The sequence below is a fragment of the Megalobrama amblycephala genome, linkage group LG11 (genome assembly GCF_018812025.1).
Source record: "Megalobrama amblycephala isolate DHTTF-2021 linkage group LG11, ASM1881202v1, whole genome shotgun sequence".
Classification (NCBI taxonomy): Eukaryota; Metazoa; Chordata; class Actinopteri; order Cypriniformes; family Xenocyprididae; genus Megalobrama; species Megalobrama amblycephala.
In genome coordinates, this window is record NC_063054.1 from 26,149,856 (window position 1) to 26,167,563 (window position 17,708).

Here is a 17,708-nt window from a genome sequence, read left to right on the forward strand (position 1 = left end):
AATAGAATAGAGTAGAAGATGTATTGCTTTGTGTGCTTTGTTGATGGAAAAAAGAATGAGAAGAGGACAGGGCGTTCTGGGTTCCGCTCCAGTGGCCCTCCAGAACTCTAAAGGCCGCCCTACAGCTCTGTTACTACCACAGTGATGTCATCATGGCAGCTGGTGCTACATGTTCTCTTTGTCTCCGGACTTCCTGCTGCGAGACAGCAAGCCCTCCTCTCCTCTGCTCTCATCTCATTAACTTTCTTCCTTCCTTCTCCTCCTCTCTTTTTTGTCAATTATTGACCGTGTGTCAATTATTGGCTTTTTTGGAAATAACAAATCTAATCTTGCATTTTGAGAAATGAGAGGGTCAAACAAGAGGCTTGAGAGTGTAGTCAGTGGGCGATGATGTCACTTGACCTTACTCTCACGGACTCTGGCCACACCACAGCTGGTGGAGGTTCAAGCGTGTGTCTGTGAGAAAAAAGTAAGAGTGTAGCAGACGTGTCGGTTTCTGCAAGATCAAGGCCTTTGTTGACGTGCGCTTCTGAAATTCTATCACTCGGTCTTTCCTTTATTCCTGTAACATGAGGCAGTTAAATATTAAAATTCTTTGGGCAAATGTAATTAATAGTTGCTCAAAAACCTGCGTCTTATTTAGTTTAAAAAGTAACAACAGAAATATTTATTTATATTATTACAATTTATAATTACTGTTTTCTATTTTGATAAAAATTAAAATGTAATTTATGACAGCCATTACTCCAGTCTTCAGTGTCACATGATCCTTCAGAAATCAGCGATTGGCTCTTTCATTTAGAAGGCGGGACTATTCTGCCATATTGCGCAGTGCACTTTCTCACATTCATAAGTAATATGACTGCATCGTCTTTGTATATCTTAAAGTCCCCCTGTAGTCAATAATCGTATCCCTCAAAACTCATCTTTGATCACCAAAATGACTATTGAAACGTTTTTTTTGCTGTCTTCATGCTTTAAAATAGCTTGAATGTAACTCTACACCCTTGCTTCATTTAGTATACACGGATCTATGAATATGCTCATTAGCCCCGCCTCCACTCACTCGCACGAGCTCAAAGATCCACTCGGTGGATCTTGAAAAATAGCGTGTATTTATGTCTTTCCGCGTTTGAAACAACATTCCTTCTCATGTTCATTCATGTTTATTTGCTGCTATAAATTAACTAGTAGATAGAGATGATCGGTTCACGAGCCGCTTGAGCTGAGGCACTACAGCAATCTGTCACGACCCATTAAAGAGCCACAAAACGTTTCTTATTGTTCGAATTTCTTAACAGATTACACAACTTGAAAGCTGGGACTTTGTTTAATATCATAAGTAACCTGCTCTGTCTTGTCTGTCGACGTGTTGTCAGTGTCCTCTTTGCTCCGCGATGTATTTTTCACTGCATGTGGCGTGACAGCGCCATGGCTTGTCGGAACTAAGGGGGGCGGGTCTTTGCGAAGGGTCATTTGAGGAGTCTTGATAAAATGTTGTGCAGTCTCAGCAAAACAAGCCAGATCATGGTAGTCTGGAGTGTTAAACCAAAGCAGATAAATAAACAATGCTTTTAACAAGTACAGTTCATTTTTATTTGTGTGAAACAGTGTGTTTTTTCCTTGTTTGTGTGTATGAGGCGGTCTGTCTTTTGGGAATCCGGCAATATCTGGTCTGTGTTATCTGTTGTCTGAGGTGACGTAGAAATTTGGCTTGAAGCTCCTGTTGTAGATTGTTGTTTGTTGGGGTCATCGAGGTTGCTAAGCTATCAAGGACATTAAAACTGTCATTATGAATATGGCATTTCCACTTAAATAAACTCACTTAAAAATAAATAGATAAAACTGCCATTCAGGTAAAAGGTTGTTACATGCTTTTTCTGTCATTGCGCAAACAAATACAAACAAACTACTAGTCACTGTGAGTTCTATGACAGCAAGTTGTTGCAATCAGTTTGTGCTATTGAATCATCTCCTGCTTAAGATTGTGGGTGGATACTGGGTTTAGGACCTTGCTTTTTGGCTTGGTTAGTTTAGAGGGAATGTTAACAGTCAAATATGAGCAATAAGCATGAGACTGTGAGTGTGTTAGTCAGACAATAGGGGTTAAGCCAAAAAAAGAGACAATTGATGTCCTTGTCCATCACAAGCTTTGTTTTTTCTTCACTTTCTTTCTGTCTCCGTGGTAATGTGGTATTTACTTACAGATAATTAGGCTTTCATGCATCTGTTGCTGACCATCATATATCAAGCACAACACAGGCCAACTGAGAGAGACTACAAGGCAGGAAGATGGGACATCAGGGAGACAGTGGAACAAAGAGAGGATCATAGAGAAAAAACATGGAGACAGAGAAGGGGGGTTATGAAAGGGAGCAAGGCATAAGCATAAGTATTTTTTTCTGGGCCAGTAGTTCAGATTTGCACTTGCCCTGCCTATATTTTCAATGACAAAAATTATGATGTTGATGATAATGATAATTCATTTATTATTTTATAATTGTTATAAAATAATCTTATTTATTTACATAAAATTAATTTGATAATAATCAAAAAATATGCATTACTTATACATGATTATGTAATACATGAAACATTTTTTTTTGTTTGTTTTACAAAAATAAGTTTTTCGTTATTTGTATAGCGCTTTTCACAATCCATGTTGTTTAAAAAAAATTATATTGTGACTGTGATAAAATACTGTGAGATAAGATTCAGATTTTACCGCCCACCCGTACGCACACTCTTTATCCTTGTAAATCATTCTTGCATTTTTCATGAAAACTCATTTATATCAGCCATCTAGGTAAGGTTACCTTTGTGGCATATTTAAATCAGCAGAATTTGCAACAAACTTGGTTCAGTACATCACATAAAACCAAATGTTTAAGTTTACATAAAAATACATGATGCAGCAAATGTACCGACAAGGCAAGTGACTCGCACTAGCTCTGGACCATGCTCATTAGCCCCGCCTCCACTCACTCGCACCAGCTCAGAGATCCACTCGGTCAACTTACTGAGATAAACCCTGCACAATGGTATCGCTTTTTACAACGTCAGACACATAACGGTAATTAATGTGATCAGCCTTTTGCTTGACTACATTATCAAACAGCCAATAATGTGTTGCTAATGTTACACAAACCATGTTCCCCTTCCCTGCTTTCTAAAAATCAGTATCCTTAGAAATGCGTTGAATAACTCAGAACATAAGTAGAGAAAGTTCATCATAACATCGTTATATACGTCATACACCCGCTGGACCATCAGATCATCCTTATTGTTGATCCTTGGGTAGGTTGTACCCACTGTATTTGAGAGGCTTTCACAGCTCTTTATGTTACACAGTTTGTAAAGAAGTATGTGGGAAAGGCAGTGAAGGAGGGAGAGAAGAGCAGGATAAAGTTAAGCCCTTGTTTGGCTTCTTAAAACAACATATTATTGCATTATGTTAATGGAAGTCCAGTGATTTTTCTGAATTAGTTTTGAAAGGTCATCTGTCAGCTGATGATCTTTAAAGGAATGTCCATGGTGGAATGTCAGAAAAGGACCAGAATTGATGCAGTGTGGATTTGTGCTGACATGCATACAGTTTATCTGCTGGTAATGTGATCAGTGTTTGTTTTCTACAAGGGCAAAACCCACCACAGCCGGAGCTACTGTATGTAAACACACACACGCATACACACGCATACACATAAAATACTGTAGAAAAGTTCAAAGACCCAGTAATTTGCAGTTTGTGTTTTTTAGTCCATGTCTATTAGCTTTGAGACACTCTTTATGCTAGTGTACTTTATAAAGTATTTATGGCCATATGGCAAAAAAAAAAATGTTTATAAGTTTATATTATTATATTAAATTCAAGTAAATTAAATCACATTTAAATATATTTAAAAAATATGCAACAAATAGCCACATTTTTATAAATATATTTTTTAGTTACTTATATTTCCTCATATATTGTTTGCCCATTTTTTTAAATGTTTTTTTTTTTTTTTTTCAAACTAAATAAATCTATATAGTCTGAAATGTATTTTATAAATATATTTAATACAAATGTATTTTAAGATGGGAAATGTATTTTCTTGTCCCTTGTTCAAACCAAATATTTTTCAAATTTTAAAGATATGTTTACTTAAGCTGTTCTGTTTACAACATATATTTAGGATGTATTGAAAAACATATATTTGCCAGAAAAAAAAAAGAAGTTTTTATGCCATATGTGTACAGTACATAGCTGTTTATGTTGTTGGCATCAAGATAAAATGTTAACATTACAAAACATTACAACACAGGATGACTGAACAATACTATCAATATTATACATTGACTAATGCCTTCTGCATGTCACATTCCAACTATTGTTGCACTGACAGAACAAGAACAAGATATTACAACTGATAAAGCAGCTGGAGAAAACACACCTCAAGTGTGCAGGACCTCTATAGGGGTGAAAGGGTGAGAGGTGAAAATGTAAAAAAAAAGTGGCAAACTGAAACATACATTCTGCCTTGCCTTAAAATAATTATTTGTTCTCTCTCTCTTTCTCTCTCTCTTCACACCACAGACCTCATAATTTTTTTTTCGTCTTGTACAAAACATGTTTTTCAGTAGGAAACTTTTATAGACACAGTGCATCCATTCATACTCTCACAACCATGTTTGTGTGTGCACATTTGTAAGTATTGCTTAATAAAAATAAGATGTTCTTTGTGCCTTGTGCCTTGTTGTGTCCACTAATAAATGTTGTTATCTAGAGAAGTTTCAGGTAAATAATACTATATAGTGTTGTTGCCCTATTACAGAAAAAGAGTACTGGAAAAGCCCCACTTTCCAGACTAATCCAAGCTTTCACACTCTTTAAGGATTTAGCTTATCAACAGGAAATTAAGTTGTTTTTTCCCCCTCTTTCTTTCCCAACCTTTCTTCAGTCGTCCTCTTTAGTCAACCTTTCACCTAGTTTTCTTTTTTTAAGTTTTCTTCCTCTCGGTGGAATTGCTGCTGCATGTTTTTGGTCAGATTTAGTATGCTCGATTTAGTAGTTTGGCTTTAATTTGAAGTACCCGTGAGACTTTGGGATGCTAGCTGCTGGGCAAGTCATGTAGTTGCAGGTGTTTGCTGTCATAGGCTTAAAGCATTTTTGCTTTATTTCTTAAAGGGATAGTTCACCCAAAAATGAAAATTCTGTCATCATTTACTCACCCTCAAGTTGTTCCAAACCTGTGTAAATTTCTTTGTTCTGCTGAACACAAAGGAAGATATTTGGAAGAACATTTGTAACCAAGCAGATCTCGCCCCCCCCCCCCATTGACTACCATAGTATTTTTTTTCCCCTACTATGGTAGTCAACTGGAGGCGAGATCTGCTTGGTCACAAATATTCTTCCAAATAACTTGTTTTGTGTTCAGCAGAACAAAGAAATTTACACAGGTTTGGAACAACTTGAGGGTGAATAAATGATGACAGAATTTTCATTTTTGGGTGAACTATCCCTTTAAAGCATTATGCTAGTGGATCATTAAATAGGCATGTTTGTTTGTGTGTGGGTGTTTGTGTGTGTGTGTTCAATGACCATGGTTATTGCTCATTGTGAAAAGAGGTTGTGGCCCTTGTAAAGGGGGGTTTGCATTGTCTGATTATTTCCTCTGAGAATCCCATAGGACAGTCTTGTCTCCCCCCTAGACAGAATGGGACCGAGGACAGTCTGGTTGCTAGAGCTCACAAAGGTTACGAAAAGAGCAATGAATGTTTCACCCTATCATTTCTATTCCTCTTGCTGTGCAGGAGACGTTTGAGAAGATAACAAAAGATTTGGAAATCCAAACACAGCCCTTTATGATGGGCATATTTATTGACTTGCTTGTTTTCTTGTCTTTTATCTGCAAATCTTGTCTGTTGTTTTTGAGGTCTGAGCAGGAAAGCTATTGTACAAATCCTATAGTGTTTGCTCTTTTTTCTTGCTCTGTTTTTTTTTTTATGCGATAAAATTGTTTAACTGTCAGAAACGATAAATTGCAGATACATACAAATTCGCTATAATAAGCATATTTACACTACCATTCAAAAGCTGTGCCGATTTTGAAAGAAATAAATAGTTTTCTGAACAAAAGTGACATTTATAATGTTCTATATCAAATAAATGCTGTTCATTTGAACATTCTATTAATCAAAAAATCCTGAAAAAGTATCATGGTTTCCACAAAAAAAATATTAAGCCACTCAAATATTTTCAACTGTGATAGTGAGAAATGTTTCTTGAGCACCAACTCAGCATATTAGAATGATTTCTGAAGGATCATGTGACACTGAAAACGGGAAAAGTATAGTGGCAGAAGAGAAAGGGAAATTGTCTTGAGATTTAGTTTATTTTGGTATCCACATCTTCCACAGGATCTGTTCTCTTTGACAATTGTGGTTCTTTTTTTAATCTGCTTGGACCCTGATGATTGACGCTTGTGGCTATAATAATTTGACTTTTTTTCAACTTTATAATTTTCCACACTAAAATTCATGACCCAGATTATAATGGGTGTGTATTCTCCACTGCTGCTACTTGTTTTCTTCCTTGTTGGAAGGTTGTTACAGATTGATTTGCTTTATCACAGATTCTATCTTTTGTAGAGGTGCTGTGTTTGTATATAGTTTAATTTGGCCGTTGCTTGACAAGTCTAGTCTTTCCTGCTGCTGACCATATGGCTCCTCTAAATGGGCTCCCTAACAGACGGCCATGTATATGAGGCCAGTGTATTCACGAAGGAGAGTTGGACATCATTTGTTCTCATTAAATCCATTGCGAAAGCATGTCCAGAACCAAATTTAACACTTCTCTGGCATTCAGAGTTTTTGGCTCATGTGTAGCCTATACATTTCACTCTTCGTCCTGTTTAGTATAACCAACATACCAGTTCAGTGCAGTTACTGTTAATTTGAATAGTAATTTGACATGTTGTTCAGTTTATGAGTCTGTCAATGATCTATCATGCATAATCCACCCCCCCCTCCCCGTCTGTGTCAGTTTTGCAACATGTTATTCAGTCAGCGAGCTACTAGTGTGTAGAACCTGTTTCTCCTCTTCTGTCGGATGGAAGGATGAAAAAAAAATGATTCGTGAGGGGGTGGTGTGGGTGTTTAGGGGGAATTTTTGGCACACTTCCTCATTTTGTCTTCATAAATAACAGTTTTCCTTACCTTCTTCTCTCTTTTGCAAGTTATAGCAGTGGAACAACAGTGATTCTGCTCTACTTAAAAAGAGAAGAAGTGGTTTCGAAACCTTTGACTGTAGAATATGTGAGTGTGTCTGGGCATAAAATAGTCTTACACAATCATTCTATCAAAACTGACTTCAGTCAATATGTTTTTATTAGTTCTGTTCTTTCTTTGGTTATGAAAGGGTCAGGAATTTTTTATTAGTTAGACTGGGTTATCTAGATTTTAAAAAAAATTTTATTTATGTATTATTATTTTAATTTATTTTCATTTATGGCAGATAACTGATAAATGGCAGATTTAATACTCTTTTGTCTAAATAAATAAAAATTAAAAATAAATAAAATCGGTCATTTTAAATGCTAAAAATGAATTTGGGTACCACAATATTATAATGTGCAGAATGAAAAATTAATATTCACTTTGAGATTTGCTAACGATACCTTGCTTGGTTCCATTATTAATTAACTTGTCAGTGAACAATATTGTACAAGTGAGCATGTTTGGGTGTGTCTCTAGAACATACAGAATTTATAAGATAATTAAAAACAAAAACAAATAATAAGCAAAGACTGTGAACCTGCTCACCCTCAATTGTTTAAATATATAGGTGACTCTGACTTATAGTATAACTGCTAGTATGCATGTTTGGGCACGTGCACAATATCTATGCAAATGTGCTGAAACTGTACACTGTATGTTCTGAGAATCTCACAGTGTTCTTGTGTCATTTGCACTATAATCGTGCCATGATATACGGAATCATGCAAGGAAGAGAGAGAAACTGTGTTTATTTGTGTGTTATCCTGTAAAGCTTTCCACTTGAGTGCATTAAACAGAGCCTAATTACATTACTTTTCAAGAAAGAGAGAAAGGGCCGTGTGCAGAGGTTTTTAGTGCTTATAAATTATTTCCTTCTTTCAAGGATGGAAATTTCTACTGCTGGGGAGGGGAAATCTAGGAGTATGTAGTCTCTGCTGGCCTGTACAGGCCTTTCATAAACAATGAAATATTAAGTGGTTTTATTCTGACTGTGGCATGGCCCGACGCCCAGGCCTAGGCGGTTTTGTTTGGCCGTCCAGCTGTGCTCGGGCCTCGTCTGATATTGATGAAGAAAGAGGACATGGCGAGTAAAATTAGTTCACAGGAGCTTTTTAATATAAGCTTATGATGCTGCGATATTATTGGGCTGCAAATGCATTTCCTCTTCACCGCTGCACAGTTCTTAAGAATTTCAGATCTATATCAGTCTCAAACAATGGTTCTGTTTCAAAACTGACATACAGGCATCTGCCCTCTTAGGCAGTATTCTATATTAAATGGAACCAGTTCTTAACCTGTATGACTTACTTTCTTCTGAGGAAAACAAAAGATGATATTTTGAAAAATGTTGGAAAACAAACTGTTTCGGTGACCAATGAGTGCCATTGTATGGACCAAATAAACACACATTTTTCAAAATATCTTTTGTGTTCCACAGAAAAAAGTCATACAATTTTGGAACATTTGGAAAACAAGTTTGCTTTAATTAGTGGTGGCGCACGAGGAATGATGCAATACTCTAATATGCATGAACATACATAGCATAGCACATTCATGACGTGTTCTTGGGATTCTTGCTGGTAACATTTTTGTGTAATGGAAGGTCGGGCTATTTATGGAAAGTATTTACATTACAACAATCGTAAACTCATATAGCGGCAGCTGAGTTGATATTTATTAGATTAGAATATGTCTCCAGTTCATCTGCTGCCCTCAGTGAATTGAGCAACTGTGAAGACGTCATGTTTAGAGTCTTTCTCCTCAGGTATGATGTTGTATGATACAGATGCTGAATGATACAGATGCTAATTTTTTTGTTCTAAGACATGGTTATAAGGCGTGATAGTTTAAATGAACAGGCAGGCATTCAAAAGGTCACGTTATCTTTCCACAGCTGTGAACTGTGAATAAAAAGAAGGGTGATAAAAAGGATAAGTCTATGACTGTTAGATATTTATTTTTGTTTTGAGGAACAGTGTTCTGTGGTCTAAATGAGGAAGTGTTGTTTTGTTGAGACTGTCACACTGCTGCTTGACGCAAGCAGTATGCATGTCCAAGGTACAGTAATGACTTGGCATATAATGGACCGATTTTAATAAAGCATCATATTTACATGACAGTTCAGTCAAAGGCTCATGCAGGGTAACATTCAGTAATGACGGTAAACCACACACCTTTATCAGTCATGACCACTAAACCTTATGTATTGATCGTCACTGTTATAAAGCAAAGTCTGCTTGGGTTTCACATCAGATGATAAGGGACAGTCATTAATTCTGTGGCGCTGTGGTTTGTGCTATGCTAAAGATAGCTGATGAGGAGGTTCTTGCCTTTATTTATGTTAGATATATGTATTGAATTTTTGTGTGAGCGCTGTGCCCCATGTATTTTAACAGCTGTGAGCACTCCCTGTTAACATAACATCCACGGGAACTTTGGCTTCCTCACAAGCAAAGCGAGCAGCAGATATCTGCGGCTATACAGCAAAAGAGGGAGAGCGAGACATAGGAGAACAGAGAAAGAGATTTTTTTAAATGTTTTTCTGCATAACATTGGCTTAAAAAAATGTTCATACACTAAAATGTCTAATGCCTGGATTTACAGACAAGGCTTAAGCCTAGTCCCAGACTAAAATGCATGTTTGAGCTGTTTCAACTGAAAACAACTTGCACTGACAAATCTTAAAATATGCCAGTGCCATTGTTTTGTCTCAAGATGCACAACAGTAATGTTTTTTTCTAAGACAAGTTTATAAAAGCTGCTTAAATGTCCTAATTTAACTAAGCCCTGTCTGTGAAACTGGGCCTAAATGTAATTGTTTTAAACCTTATTATTATTATTATTATTTGACCTTGATACAAGCTAAAAATCATTACAATAGTGACTAAGAAGTAAAGTTAGTTCTGAGAAAAAGGCTTGCTTCATTTGTTTGCAGATACCAGTTAGTTTGATATTGGATGTATCTAATACAGTGTCTTTCAGACATTTTAGGCCTTTTAAGGCCTTTTAGGGACACTGTTGCTTGTGAGAGGGTGTTCACTGCTGTTGAAATTAGTTTGGGGTCAGTAAGATTTTTTTTTTTTTAATGTTTTGGCAGCATTTATTTGATCTGAAATAACTGAATGAACTGATGAAATGATGAAAATAATATATTTTAAAGTGTAATTTATTCTTGTGATAATTTAATCCAGATTTCAGTGACACATGATCCTTCAGAAATCCTAATATGCTGATTCAGTGCTCAAGAATCATTTCTTAGTATTATCAATGTTGTAAATAGTGGTGCTGAATAATAGTTTTGTGGAAACAATGATACATATTTTGGGTGATTCTTTGATAAACAGAAAGTGCAAGAGAAGCATTTATTTGAAATAGAAATCTTTTGTAACATTCTCTTTGTCTTTACTGTCACTTATGATGAATTTAATGCATCCTTGGTAGATAAAAGTATTAATTTTCTTACTGACCCAAACATTTAAATGGTAGTGTACATACAGGACATGTTCTTGCATTCAAAAACAGCTAGATAAAGTGGAATGCAACAGGTTGGTACTATTGTTAAGTTGTTCATGGTGTAAGGTACTAAAACTGAGAGGCACAATATAATGGCCAAAGATGTCATCTGATTGCTTTCCAACATCGACGGTAGAGAGAAAATAGCACAGGAATGCAGGAGCGCGTCCTGTGTGTACACCCCCCTTAAAAGTTGCTGTTGTCGTGACAACCAGTGCTTGTTGTTTTCTTTGCATGATTATAGCTCTATCATTTACTTTTTTTAATAATATTTCATTAGTATTATGTTGCCAAGGGGAAGGTAAAAATCCGAACTGCTGACCGGTAGAAACAATCTTTATTGTTGAGTCCTGAGTGTATGCATATGCGTGCTAACATGCTCTGTAGTTTGTGCTTTGGGAGTGCCATTTCCTCTGACTGTCTGGATGTGTATGTGTGTACATTTGTATCGGTGTTCCTAGTGGACCGCACCTCTTTCAGGAAGACAGATGCAAGACTGAGCTGCTCCAATCAGCCTGGTTCTCAGAACTCCCAAGCTGAATCCAAGCACTAGACTGAGAGAGAGGAACATGGGAAGTTGAGTGACATAGAGGATATAAGGATGAAAGCGTTAGAGGAAAGGTGGATCTAATAATGGAGGAAAACGCTGTTGAATGGTTATATGTTTAGTGTCATGAAAAGAGCTATTGAGTCTGTGCACAGTCTTCTGACAGTCATTGAACTCTCGCTGTAAAGCAAGTTCATTGACCTCCACCAGGCAAAAGACACTCACTCAGAAGACATAAACAAGGTTCAAAATGAATGCCGAAAATGGCAAGTTGATAAAATGGAACAGCAATATAATACTGTATGATCTGGTTTCACAGACAAGGCTTAGATTAAACCAGGATTAGGCCTTAGTTTAATTAGGAAATTTAAGTAGCTTTTATAAACATGCCTTAGAAAAAGCATGACTGGTGTGCATCTTGAGACAAAACAATGGCACTGACACATTTTAAGATATGTCAGTTCAAGTTGCTTTCAGTTAAAACAGCTCAAACATGCATTTTAGTCTGGGACTAGGCTTAAGCCTTGTCTGTGAAACCAGGGGTAAATGATTTATCTGTAAGAATGATAGTTCTTTTATTTGTGTAAACTCACAATAACAAGAAAACATTGTAAAATAAAGAAAACAAAAAGGATGTGCTTTTTGCTGTCTCAGTCTCTGTGAACCTGAGTCTAAAAAATAAATCAAACCTCATTGTATACTTGCCTCACAGACATGAGAAATATATCTATAGAAAGCTTGAAATGTCAAGCGAAATGTCAATCAATTGAAGTGGAAAACAAATATTCTCAGATTATGTAATCCGTATGAAACGTGGCGCGTCCACTACTGAAATGACGAGTCAGCATCATCGACGAAATTTCTGCAGCCAAAAACATAACAATACATTATTAAAATGTTTAGTCTCCTTGTTGTTGTTTCATGACACATTCATGTTCATTACTTTTGCCGGTGCACTGTGGCTTTATGCGGTGATTAGGCTATGTATTATATATAGGCAATTAAAGGCTCATTATTATGATTTATATGGCTTTATATATATATATATATATATATATATATATATATATATATATATATATATGTATACATTAACATACAAATTGTATTATCATGTAAATATAAATATTTATATATTTATTAATATTTTATTCACTCGCCATGGTATATTTTGGACCCTGCGCGCAAATATCCGACCCAGTGAGCCCATGCTATGCTAGTCTGTAATAGTTTGTTTGGCAAATTAGATTGACAGTGAATTATGGAAGGGTTAGCTCACCCAAAAATGAAAATTCTGTCATTAATTACTAACTCTCATGTCATTCCAAACCCGTAAGACCTTCGTTCATCTTCAGAACACAAATTGAGCTCTTTTTAATGAAATCTGAGAGTTTTTTGTCCCTCCATTGACAGTCTACGCAACTACCATTTTCAAGCCCCAGAAAGGTAGTAAAGACATCATTAAAGTAGTCCATGTGGCCCAAGTGGTTTAACCTCAATTTTATGAAGCAAAACAAGTGCTTTGTTTGCGAAAAAAAAAAAAAAAAAAACATAGTTTACCAATTTATCTACAAAATATTAATCTCCAACACGTGGGTCACATGGATTACTTTAATGATGTCTTTACTACATTTCTGGGGCTTGAAAATGGTGGTTGTGTAGGCTGTCAATGGAGGGACAGAAAGCTCTGTGTTCTGAAGATGATCAAATGGAAAAACATGAGAGTTATTAATTAATGACAGAGTTTTTATTTTTGGGTGATCTAACCCTTGAAAGCAACTGAGTTTAAGTCTATTCCTTAAGACATTTTCTTCATATACATATGAAGACATCCATTGCAAAAGCATCTAAAAGCCACCCTAGTCAAAAATGAGATAATGATACTGAGTGAATGCTCTCTGCACATAGAATCGAATTCTTTCACTTCAAACCCGCTAAAACCTTGCCTCAGCCCAATCAGAAGTACCGGTACTTAGGTAGAAACCTATACATAGGAGCCTGATAAAAATGCTAATTTTAAAGGTGCCCTAGAACCCCTTTTCAAAAGATGAAATATAAGACTAATGTGTCCCCTGAATGTGTCTGTGAAGTTTCAGCTCAAAATACCCCATAGATTTTTTTTAATAAATTTTTTTAACTGCATATTTTGAGCCATAATTACATATGCACCGATTCAGTGCGTGGCCCCTTTAAATCTCCTGCTCCCCCGCCCCCGAGCTCTCGACTGCCTTAAACAGCATAAACAAAGTTCATACAGCTAATATAACCCTCAAAATGGATCTTTACAAAGTGTTCGTCATTCATGCTGCATGCATGCATCGATTCCTGTGAGTATAGTATTTATTTGGATGTTTACATTTGATTCTAAATGACTTTGAGGCTGTGCTCCATGGCTAACGGGCTAAAGCTAACATTACACACTGTTGGAGAGATTTACAAAGAATGAAGTTGTGTTTATGAATTATCCAGACTGCAAGGGTTTAAAAATGAAAATAGCGACGACTCTTTTCTCCTTGAATACAGTAAGAAACGATGGTAACTTTAACAACATTTAACAGTACATTAGCAACATGCTAACGAAACATTTAGAAAGTCAATTCACAAATATCACTAAAAATATCATGATATCATGGATCATGTCAGTTATTATCGCTCCATCTGCCATTTTTCGCTATTGTTTTTGCTTGCTTACCTAGTCTGATGATTCAGCTGTGCTCAGATTCAGACGTTAATACTGACTTGTGTAATGCCTTGAACATGGGCTGGCATATGCAAATATTGGGGGCGTACATATTAATGATCCCGACTGTTACGTAACAATCGGTGTTATGTTGAGATTCACCTGTTTTTCGGAGGTCTTTTAAACAAATGAGATTTACACAAGAAGGAGGAAACAATGGTGTTTGAGACTCACTGTATGTCATTTCCATGTACTGAACTCTTGTTATTCATCTATGCCAAGGTAAATTCCATTTTCCATTCGATGGCACCTTTAAAGAAAACCGTCAGACAGACTTAGAGGCTTTTGCATCTGAAGTGTTCATACAGTATTGACTTATTGGTCACACATAGAATACTTGTATTGATCTATGAAACAAAGGGGACATGTTCAGGCAGGACATGACTGCTTCATTTGTACATGCATTTACATTGAAAAGATCATTACACCTGTAGCTAAATTAAACAATTAGAGTTGACTAATATGCTAAGTTAAATGATTACTGGGAAGAAAACAAACAGAGAAAAAGAAAGACCCCAGTCTACTGCAGAATTAGTGTTTATTTCCCTGTTCCTCTTTCCTGCTGTAATATTGACTCTAAAAAGATCTTTGTTTAATACAAACATAATAAGACTTTAATCATTGTCAGAGTGAATGAGACAAATTGCATAAACAATAAATGCTTAGTGTGGGTCATGGAAAGCACATCTTTCCCTTATTTTTATTAATATTTTTTTACATTGTGTTTATTGTCACACCATATGGTCTAAAGTTCAAGGCTGTAAAGACTTTAGTCGACTTGCAACACTTTTTCTGCAAACAAAGCAGCAGATACATTCGGCCATAAAAACATATCACTCCTAGACATTAAATAGACTGAGAAACAACTTCATTTTGAAGTTAGACTACTTTTTTTTCTTTCAGAGGCACTACGGTGGGGGAGTGAGGGTGAAAAAAACAGATTGGACCCTGAAACTGTTGTTCTGCTTTCTGATTGGCTGACTCCTGTTGCTAGGCTTGTCTTTTGTGTTTTTTTCAGTCTTTCTTCCCCCTGTTCTCTGATAGGTCAGGATGGAACTGGTTCAGACGAAGGCAGCGTCAGGCAACTTTTCTGCCACTTGTTGAACATCCGAAGGCTTGTGGTTTTAGTGTGGCTGCTCGTTCAGCACAAGAAAAACAACAGCACAGAGACACATTCACACAGAGAAGCACTTCTACAAACACACCCTGTTACTCAGAAAGCGTTCAAACATAATGAAAAAATTTTCAACAATAGAAAGTCATGAACAGAGAGTTATTGGAAGTTGGCTGTTTTTCCTCACAGCTCCAAGAAATCACCTTTTTAATCTAACATTCACACATATAGTCTTAAATGAACACGGATTAAGCCTGGACTTTCACACTTGAGGAAATAAAATGAATTTCCTTGATTGACATGTTTTACTGGTTCACAAAAAAAAAAAAAAAATGAATTTGATAGTTTGTGTATTCTTCTAAGAAGTAGATGTGATGCATTTGTCCAGACATGTTCCTTTTGTGTGATGCTTAAATGACTTCAATAATACAACCAAAAAATGACTTAAAGGGTTATTCACCCAAAAATTAAAATTCTGTAATTTATTACTCACCCTCATGTTATTCCACACCCGTAAGACCTTCGTTCATCTTCAGAACACAAATTAAGATAGTTTTCATAAAATCCAATGGCTCAGTGAGGCCTGCATTGCTAGCAAGACAATTAACACTTTCAGATGCCCATAAAGCTACTAAAAATATATTTAAAACAGTTTATGTGACTACAGTGGTTTAACCTCAATGTTATGAAGTGACGAGAATACTTTTTGTGCGCCAAAAAAACAAAATAACGACTTTATTCAACAATATCTAGTGAAGGGCGATTTCAAAACACTGCTTCATGAAGCTTCGAAAATTTACGAATCTTTCGTTTCGAATCAGTGGTTCGGAGCGTGTATCAAACTGCCAAAATCACGTGATTTCAGTAAACGAGGCTTCGTTATGTCATAAGTGTTTCGAAATTTCAATGGTTCACCAATGGGGGGCGCGACTTTGGCAGTTTGATACGCGCTCCGAACCACTGATTCGAAACAAAAGATTCGTAAAGCTTTGAAGAAGTGTTTTGAAATCGCCCATCGCTAGATATTGTTGTATTCTCGTCGCTTCATAACATTAAGGTTGAATCACTGTAGTCAAATGAACTACTTAAATATGTCTTTAGTGGTTTTCTGGGCATTGAAATTGTTAATTATCTTGCTGGCAATGGAGGCCTCACTGAGCCATTGGAATTTATGAAAAAAATTGTGTTCCAAAGATGAACGAAGGTCTTATGGGTGTGGAACGACATGAGGGTGAGTAATTAATGACAGAAGTTTCATTTTTGGGTGAACTAACCCTTTAAAATAACTCTAAAAGTAGGTTTAAGTAACTTAAATTAAGTTTCTGTCAGCCATTTTGAAAGATTTTTAGTTAGATAGATAGTTGTTGGTATTTGCATATGTCTGGAGTACTATACTAACCCCTTTTTGCAGTCTATTCAGCCACAGTAACATTAGTGCACTGGTCCAACTAAGCAGTCCAGCCCAGTGTTTTGATACGGTGTGGGTACAGTAAAGCCTGAAGTTTGTTCTCATATAAGAGTTATGGCTCTTTTTAATAAAGAGTGGAAAGGGTGCCCTGGGGGAGGTGGGCGCAAGGCAAACGCTGACCATTCTCTTCTGTAGGTTTGCTGAGCCATAGGGCTCAGTGGGCCTGGTTAACCACCCCCTATCACCAGAGAGAGTGCTGACTCCTGCTCTGGTCTGTTTACACCCCCCTCAGCTCCCGATGTAGGACGGTCCCTTCAGACACAATGAACATGCTGAATAGCTACTCTTCATCTCGTGAGCGATGCCAAATCCAAATGCTTTGCCAGTCTTCTGCTTGTGCACAGAACTTTAATTCATGTTCATTGGACTTTTTTATTACTCCACTATATATTATGCAAACATGCATTTCAGCATATAATAATACATTATGTATGCAAGTTGTGAATCATTTAATATGTTGGTAAGATTGCAATTGAAACTGAACATTGTGAACAAAATTATGAAGTGCACTGCATTGCATCATCTTGACCAACAACCTTTTTAGTTTAACCAATTGAAAACCAAGGCACCTGTAGAAGCTTTTTATTACTTTTTTTATTTTCCCTGAGAAAATAATCAATCCCTGAGCCAAAAGCGTCACTTTATCTATTAGGTGCCTTGACTTGTCCCCTGTGAGGGATATAAAGCTGAGGGCAGGAATTGATCTTGGCTTGTTTTTCACTGTAGTCCATGCCGTCATCCTCATTCAGGCTGCAGGGCTTGTTTACTGCAGTTCTCATTTGCTCAAGGAAAAACATCCCCTCCCACTTGCTTGGGCTACTTAAAACTCTCTTATACTGGGCAATTGGAACTGCTGTAACAATGTATTATAGACTAGACAAATCATGATTATGTAAATAGGTTTATTGGAAGACAAAGTCAAAAGTCTGTTAAGTATTAACCAATGTTAGAAAGTTTTTCCAGTCATGCACTTGAAAGCCAAAAAAACACTTCCTATCAAAAGTGCATTGAGATCTAATAGAAATGCATGTTGGATATCAACAATTTAGACAATTTGCATATTAATCAATAT

At 36.5% G+C, this 17,708-nt stretch overlaps 1 protein-coding gene across 1 annotated transcript in view; it reads left to right on the forward strand.

Annotated features, from left to right (window-relative positions):
- sesn1 (sestrin 1) overlaps nt 1–17,708 on the forward strand; it is a 46,059-nt gene that overhangs the window by 22,025 nt on the left and 6,326 nt on the right. The window lies entirely within an intron of this gene.